The sequence below is a fragment of the Theropithecus gelada genome, chromosome 13 (assembly GCF_003255815.1).
Source record: "Theropithecus gelada isolate Dixy chromosome 13, Tgel_1.0, whole genome shotgun sequence".
Lineage (NCBI taxonomy): Eukaryota > Metazoa > Chordata > Mammalia > Primates > Cercopithecidae > Theropithecus > Theropithecus gelada.
In genome coordinates this window covers 36,444,478-36,453,343 of record NC_037681.1, presented here as the reverse complement: position 1 = coordinate 36,453,343, position 8,866 = coordinate 36,444,478, and positions in this window count along the sequence as shown.

Here is an 8,866-nt window from a genome sequence, read left to right as displayed (position 1 = left end):
TCACGGGGGTGCTCAAAAAATGGCCCTTCATGAACCACATCCTACTATAGTCACTCCCCTCTGTGGACTCTTCCACATTCAATGTGGGTTGCCTCTGTGAATTGTTTTAGCCAACAAAATGGGCCAAAGTGGAGGCAGAGGAGGGCGGGTGAGAAGGGTGAATAGGTACAAAAATGTAGTTAGAATGAATAAAATCTAGTATTAGCTAGCACAACAGGGTGACTACAGTCAACAATAATGTATTGTACTGTATTGTAATGTACTTATTTAGAGATGCTAAGGAGAATAACCTTGGACTTGCTGAGAAGGACACAAGGGCTGATGATTATGAGAGGCCTTTAGAAGACCGCTTCTAGAACCTGAATCGATTGTCTACCAAATCCTTGCCCTTGTCTACACTGACTCATTCCTTTTCATACCTCTGCCTCCATAGGTTCTCTATTGAATGAAGAGTAACCACATCCATTTCAGCATACCCAGTCAGGAATCTGGACATTTATCTGGACCTCGTTCTCCTTCAGCCCCCACATCCAGTTAGAAACCATCCCACCATCATCATCCCTATCATCTCTATCAATTCGTGAGTGTTTCCTTTAAGAAAAACAACTCTATGAGATGGGGCTCATTTTTACCATCATGCCTGTTTTACAGAGGAGCATGCTAGAGCAGAGACCCGCTCAAGGTCTCGCTCAAGAGACTTGCTCAAGGTTAGAGCTAAGATGGCAAGAGGGTGGGATGAGTTCTAAGCACCTCCCCATATTACCTCCCTATAGTGATATTCCTAAAATATCCCTTGACAGTGTCACCCACCCCCCATCTCTACTTCCTCTTCCACTGATGGGTTATCCCAATGCTTTCTCTACTCCTTAACTAAATCCCCCTTTGCAAAATTTCTCCACACAGCCTCCAGGGTGAGCTTTCTAAAATGTCAGTCTGACCAGCTGCTTCTGTGAACGGCTCCCCCAGGTTTGCAGAGTGAATTCCGAAGAACAGCCAGCACGCATTCTGTCCATCATCCTGCCCCTGCTGTCACACCTGCGAATAATCCTGAGTTCCAGCGGCGCAGAACGGCTTGGAGTTCTCCAGATACACCAGCTCTCCTGTCTCTTCTTGTCTCTGTCTTCTCTCATCATATCCCCACTGCCACCATCGCTCCCTTCACCACCCAGGATAACCCACCCTGACCAGGATTCCTCCAGCTTTCCCTCCAAGACTCGGTTGGCCCCACATCCCGTCTTTGGGAAGCAATCTCAGGCCTTCCGATCTTTCGGTTCCACCACTTAAAGTGTAGGCCTGTTCTAATACACATCACAACATAGCATGCTTGTGTATTTATAGAACTCTTAAGTGTGGGTGCTCCCTGGCCCTATCTCTGCTTCCTACCACAACGTCTGACACTTAGTAGGTACTCAGCACTATTTAATGGATGGATGGATGCTGTTTTCTTTCCCTGAAAAAGAATTACCTCTCACCCACCCCAGCCCCCACCAGACTACATTTTTTTTCTCAATCCTGCAAATTAGAGGATATTATTGCTTCTATCAGTGATAGTTTCAGAAATGTAAAGATTAATACGATGAGCAGCAAATGTTTCATCCTTAAGGTGCCACAGGAATAACATTTGCTAATTTGTATTTGCATTTGAAATTGAAACACAAATTGGCACAAGAACTATTACACATCCCGGCTAATTAATGTTCTAAAAATGAATTATGCAAATCAGCCTCAACAGGCCTCAGAAGCTCTTTCCATGTATAATAAATGACTTGGAATGTGAACCTTGTTTAAGGGCTGGTTCTGACAAGGGTTGTATGGTGGAAAGGGCACAGGCTTTGGAGTCAGACTCGGCACAATCTCCCTGGGCCTCAGTTTCTTTATCTGTGAACTGGAAATGAGAATGCCTGCCTAACGGGGTTTCAGAGAGGACCAAAGAAACAACCACTGCAGAATTCCTGGCTTAAAGTAGCTGCTTCTCAACGTTTGTTTCCTTTGACCTTTGGATCCTTCAGGACGTCCTCCCTCTTCCCACACGGCCCCTTCCCCTCCTCCTTGGTTAACAGCAGTCTTGCCTCAAACATCCGACCATGCCCTCCGTAGCCCTAATACTGTGTGTGTTTTCATTTAGTGCACCAGGAGTCCACTGAAGCATGTGAACATCTAGCTTGGCCAGAGTATTTCTTAGGCCTTGGGAAGGGAATGTCAGAGCAGCTGGAGGGGGGCCTAGCGACTGCTTGGGTGGTAGAGCCGGCAGCAGTGGGGTTCTGGGCAGCCATCTGTGTGGTCTGCACAGGGCTCTGATAACCCATCATCCGGGCCGGTAGCATCTCACGGCTCAGCTGGGCCTCAACCAGCGCCACAAGCCCATCTGCACAGCACAACGTCATAGCATAGACCGGGGCCACATGGCTCAGAAAGGACTTGGGAGCTGAGCCCGCCATGGGCGGGTCTGATGATGACCAGGATGATGAGAAAGAGCACATGTAGACCCCTCAAGGAGCCCAGCAAGTATAGCATTGAGTTTCGAACTCACCCCTCACTCTTGCTTCCAACAGGGTCAAAGAAAGCTCCATCGATTCCTGCCTGACAATAATGACTATGCAAATATTATTAACATCAATCACAGAGGAGGACTCTGAAGCAGAGGAGAGTCCATACTGAGCGTGCTTGTGCCAGCGTTGGAACCCGGGTCCAGTGACTTTAATGCTGGTGCTGTCTCCACAGCTGCCCAGGCCACATCGCCCCAGAGTCCAGTTTCAGGTCTGTCCATCTCACCACCGTGACACCCCGCGCAGGGCCTGGCAAGCAGCGAGTCCTGAGCAAATGTCTCCAGCTGTCACCAGCACTGCAGAGGAGCTTCCGAACGATCAATGCCAGCATCTTTCCACGTCCCCTGAATGGGCCCAGCAAAGCCTTGTCCTGTGCCAGCGTCACTGCTGACCCTCTTTACTCCCACAGCTGCAGGCCAAAAGCTACAGGGAACATTTAATTTCACAACTGTGCAAACTGCTGCAATACCGACCTGTGGTTGCCAACCTCGGGGATCCCTGAGGAGCCTCTCCACCTGTCTCTAGACAGCTCCCTCCCATTCCTCAAAGATGAATCTAAGCCTGTACCCCAAGCCCTCAACTCCACTCTCACCCCACCCTCACAGACGTCCTCGCCATCTATGACATCAGGAAGAACAGGTTACCAGACTAGGCCCTTCTTCGACTCCATCCTGAGGGTCCCTGTGTGCTGCCCAACTCTTCCACCTGTGCCCTGGTCTTCCTCTCTTCCTGCCGCCCCTGGAATATTGACCATCTCACACACACACACACACACACACAGACGCACAGACAGGGACACACATAGACATAGATATACACAGACACATACAAAGACACACAGAGACACATACAGACACAGATACACACACTCTAGACATACACAGACACAGACACACACAGGGACACCCACAGACACAGATACACATACACACACAGATATACACATAGATGCACACATACACACAGATGCACACAAAGACATACAGAGACACACACACAGGCACACAGACACGCAGTCATAGACATACACACAGACAGACACACACAGACATACACGCAGGCACACACACACTCAGATACAGACACACAGACACATACACACAGAGGCAGATACATAGATACACACAGACACACAAACGCATAGCTATACATTCACAGACACAGAGACACACAAACACATACACAGAGACACAGACACACGCACTCAGTCACACACACAGACATATACTCACAGACACATAGACACACAGACACATAGACACATACACATACACTCAGAAACACATACATAGTCACAGACATACACGCAGACACACACAGACACACATTCAGACACACCAACACAGACACAAACACAGAGACAGACACACTCTTAGACACACAAAACACAGACACATACACACATACTCACACAGAGAGACACACAAACACACAGACACACACACGGAGACATGGAGAGAGACACACAGGCATACACACACACCGACACAGAGAGACAGACACATCCACACAGAGACACACGCGCACACAGCGTGCCTTTAACTGCTTCCTCTCTTGCAGCCCTGCTCCTCCAGAATGCAGTGGGCTCAGATCTCCTCCACCCTGAAAGACTCTTTCCTTGACACCACATCTCTATCTCTAATGTATCTCTCTCATTTTTCAGCAGGCAAAAAAGAGTAGTCTACACTCTAAGTTGGGTTTCACAGATCCCAAGTTGACGATGTTCTTAGTGTTCCAACGAACTTACATTCTTCCAACCCCGCCAGGTACCACTCACTCATCAGACCCAGTGGAATGGTTTCAGTCCTCATCTCACGGCACCCCTCCACCGTATCTGACTCTGTTGACCACTTTCTCTATCTTGAAGCTCTTTTCTTAGAGTTCTTGAAGTCAGACCCCCTGGGATTGCTTCCTTCTCAGTGAACAGTCCCTCTGTCCATCCCTCAAACAGAGCTGTCTCCTCAGCCCTGTTCTGGACCAAGGTCTTCTTGCCCTAAAAGCTCACTCTTGGTTATTCCATTACAATTTACATGGGTGACTCTGTCTGACCTTCTTCTGCCATTGTGACTTGAAGCAGGTTAGGAGAGAATTCTCTGACTTTCCTCTAAAGTAGGTCCAGACAGCAACATGTTCAAAGGTGTGGTGTCCTGAAGCAGCTCAGTGTTGCTGGAGTGTGAAGTGTGAGGAAGGGGAGGAGGCTGCAAGGCCTCCATTCCCAGCTGTGATCTGCTGGAATTCCAACTTGATGACAAGACAGCTCCAGCAGGACAGGCCACTGACCTGCCATCCACCTCCACACGCCCAACACTGAACTCATGGTGGCTCCTGTGCCCCTGTGTACTTGGCGTGAGGTGGCACAGCCAAAAGAGGCCCCTGCAAATTTCCTCCAAACTCTACATCCAAACCAGAGCTGACTCCTGTTTCACTTTCTACTTATTTCCAGGAGCCTTGTCAGCCTCTCCTCTCCTTCTATCCCTGCCCCATTCAAGCCCTTCTCACCTCTCACCTGCACTCTCTGCAACCCCCTCCAGGCTGGCCACCCTACTTCCCGGTCTTCCATGACAGTTCATCCCCTACAATAGGCTACTCCTCGCCCCAGGCTCCTCCCTGCCCCCCTCCACTGAATGTCTTTTGGAGTCTCCACATTGCCTCTGCAACAAAGCCCAACCTCCCAGCCACGGGGTGAAGGACCTCCATGACCTTCCTGGCCTGGGGCTTCAGCCACACCTTGCTGGCCTCCTCCCCTTCCTCACACTTCACACTCCAGCAACACTGAGCTGCTTCAGGACACCACACCTTTGAACATGTTGCTGTCTGGACCTACTTTAGAGGAAAGTCAGAGAACTCTCTTCTAGCCTGCTTCAAGTCACAATGGCAGAAGAAGTTCAGACAGAGACACTTTCCTGCTTCTGCTGTTTTCTCAAATACCAAGGTGTCATATTTGGGGGTAGCATATCCTGAACCCATCACTCGTTAAAAGTGAAAAATCTGGAGGGTGGAGAAGACCCTCCCAGAGAATGGCTCTTCCTCCCACTCCTCGAGCTTGGCTGGGTGAATTCCTCCTCAGACCCTTTAACCACTGCTGTGCTTGAATAACTGTGGCATTGACAATGAAGATCTGTTTTCTCTCTACCTAATCAGGCATCAAAAATGAAACTGTACCATCAGCAGTATAGTCAGAGAACATTTGAGATAGAGGAAGGCTGATTTACAGATTATCTAGTCCACCGCCACATTTTAGAGATTTATGAATAGATAAATCAATAACATGCCGAGGGGAGAAATGATTGTCCCAAAGGCCACCTTGATGTCAGCAGAGTGAAATTCAAACCCAGACATCCAGGCTTTTGGTGTGGACTTCTTCCAGTAGCTCAGAAGTTAGCACTTTCTAAAGGAGTCACATCCCAAATGGAAGCTGAATTAAAGCAAGCACAAAGGCAACCGATGCATACAAGAAAGCCAAACTAAATAATTCTCCCCCACCAAAAAAAAAAAAAGAATAATAAGTGAAACAAAACAGGCAAACCCATGACCTTGGGGCTTCATTTCAAATTTTTAAAGGCTTCCAATTAAAATTTATTGAATAAAGACCTAGTTTTCATTAAGTTTAGCTTTGAAATGAGAAAGAGAACCTGCCATTATCGTCCCTTGTTTTACCATCCATTTATTCATTCATTCACCAAGTACATTCTGAGCACTCATCCTGCACCGGGTTCCCTGTCAGGCACAGAGGACTCAGAGAGGATGACACAAAGTCACTGCCTGGGGTGTCTCATGGCCCAAGAGGAACGTGACCCTTACCCGGAGAAATGGGAGACAAATCAGAGCATACCAAGTGCAGCAGAGCCTAGATATGTGCTCTGGGAATTCAGAGAAAGACAAACAAAAGATTGGCTGGGCAGGTGCCCATGCACTCAAGACCACTGCAGATTTAAGGATATAAAAGCCCCATCGGGCTTTGCAGCTGGGGCATGCCACTGAAGGTTGGTTCCAGCATTTGCACCTGAGGCGGAGCTGTACCTACCTCTGCATCAGTGATGCAACAAAGGAGAAGTCTGATGCTGGAGAATCAAAGGCAGCCATAGGGCCATATGTATTGAAATCTGCCCCCTGGCCAGTCAGTCTGACAGGGACCCCTTTCATAGGCTGAAATTAAAGACTCAGGGAAACATTGAGAGCTAGAGGCTAGAGCAGATGGCAGGAATGTGATCACTGGGACAAATTAAGGGTTTACCAAAAAGATGCTCTGGTCAGTGTAGCTCCAAGACCTTGCAGCCGAGGCCATGAGCATGTCAATCTTGTCTTCGTAAGCTGTACATATACAAGTAAGGGTGGCAGCATGAAACGTACCATTCTGCTGCACACAGTAACGAGCCTGACCTGAACACACAGAGCCCCCATGAGGTGGTGGCACCAATGGCAAGGCCAAGACCGACAGTGCCTCTGGCCAGCCTTCTGCTTCTAGTTTAGAGGAAATGCCCAACCTCCTGCTGAGGAAGAAGATCACATCCCAAGGACACATTGCAAGTATTTAACTGCTGCAGGTATCATCTCTACAAATAGGCATCAGCATCTTTGTCTCTTGAGTGAAGAGAGTTCGGTTCCTTTCCATGTATTCATTTGATTGAAAAGTTCAAGTTAAATGACCCATTCATGTATTATTTAAATCGAAGAAACAGAACTAAGATAAAAACCATCTGCTCCCAATCTTGGTGCCAGGAAAGGTCCCCCGCGATGGAGAGAACGGCCCTCTGTCACCCTGACACTTGTCACACGTCTCAGAGGTATAAAGAAGAGATAAGCTTTGGGGGTTTTCTGTGCTAAAGAGTAGGAGTGATCCCAGAATTGAAGTATTTTAAATAGAAATCATAAGAGAAAATTAGAAAGTCTCACAAGAGAAGTGGTCTCTAGAACATTTGTGGTCAGTGCCACATAATTTCATACTTAATTTTGCAGACAGTACAGTGAAGCGGCAAGAGAATCAACTTTGAAGTCAGACATTCCAGCTTGAATCCAGCTCCATCACTCACTGCCCACGTGACCTGGGAAGAGGCATCTTACCATCGCGTTCATTTCCTCAGCTACAAAATGTGGTTTATACCGCACTCCAGGGCTGCTCACTGATCCAAGAGGCATCTAGAACACCTGTTACAGGAGGGAAAAAAGGATACCTTTCCTCACCCATCACAAGATTCATAGCTGAGGCACCTATAACAAAAGACTGATTGACAAGAGAAAAACGTACAAATTTATGTAAGTTTTACGTGACACAAAGCCTTCAGAAATGAAGACCCAAAGAAACCAGGAGAACTGTATTTTTATGGACAGTCATCCCGAAGTGAGATTGAAGGACAAAATGGTCTGATCTAATGTGAACAAGCCGGCCGGGCATGGTGGCTCACGCCTGTAATCCCAGCACTTTGGGAGGCCAAGGTGGGCAGATCACCTAAGGTCAGAAGCTTCAGACCAGCCTAGTCAAGAAGATGAAACCCTGTCTCTACAGAAAATATAAAAATCAGCCAGTGTAGTGGCACATGCCTGTAATCCCAGCACATTGGAAGGCCGAGGCAGGCGGATCACCTGAGGTCGGGAGTTTGAGACCAGCCTGGCCAACATGGTGAAACCCTGTCTCTACTGAAAATACAAAAATATTAGCCAGGTGTGGTGGTGCATGCCTGTAATCCCAACTTCTCGGTAGGCTGAGGCAAGAGAATTGCTTGAATCTGGGAGGTGTAGTGAGCTGAGATCACACCACTGCACTCCAGCCTGGGCAACAAGGGCAAAAACTCTGTCTCGAATAAAATAAAAATTAAAATTAAAAATAATGTGAATAAACTGCAGTGGCAGGGATCTTAGTGAGACCCATTTCTCCAGATTATTCTCTGTGTCTCTTCATTCCTTTCTTCTGGGTATGAGGAGGATCCCTCTGGACCCACTTTAGAGGAAGGTCAGCGAATTCTCTCTGGCCTGCTCCAGACGAGAATGGCAGAAGGTCTGGAAGACTTCCCTGCTTCTGGTGTTTTCTAAAATGCCAAGGTGCCATATTTGGGGTAGCATATCCTGAGCCCATAACTGTTAAAAGTGAAAAATCTGGACACAAATCGCCAAAGTTTGAATCCTGGTTCCAATACTGTCTAGCTGGGTGGCCTTTGGCAAGTTTCTTTGCTATGCCTCAGTTTCCTTCACAAACAATGTATTAGCTATTAATGTATTAGCTCACTTAACATTCCCACTAATCTTAGGAGGTATCAACCGTCTAATATTAATATCACTTCATATTAAGTAACCTAACACATTAATACAATACCTGTGCTTAGTAG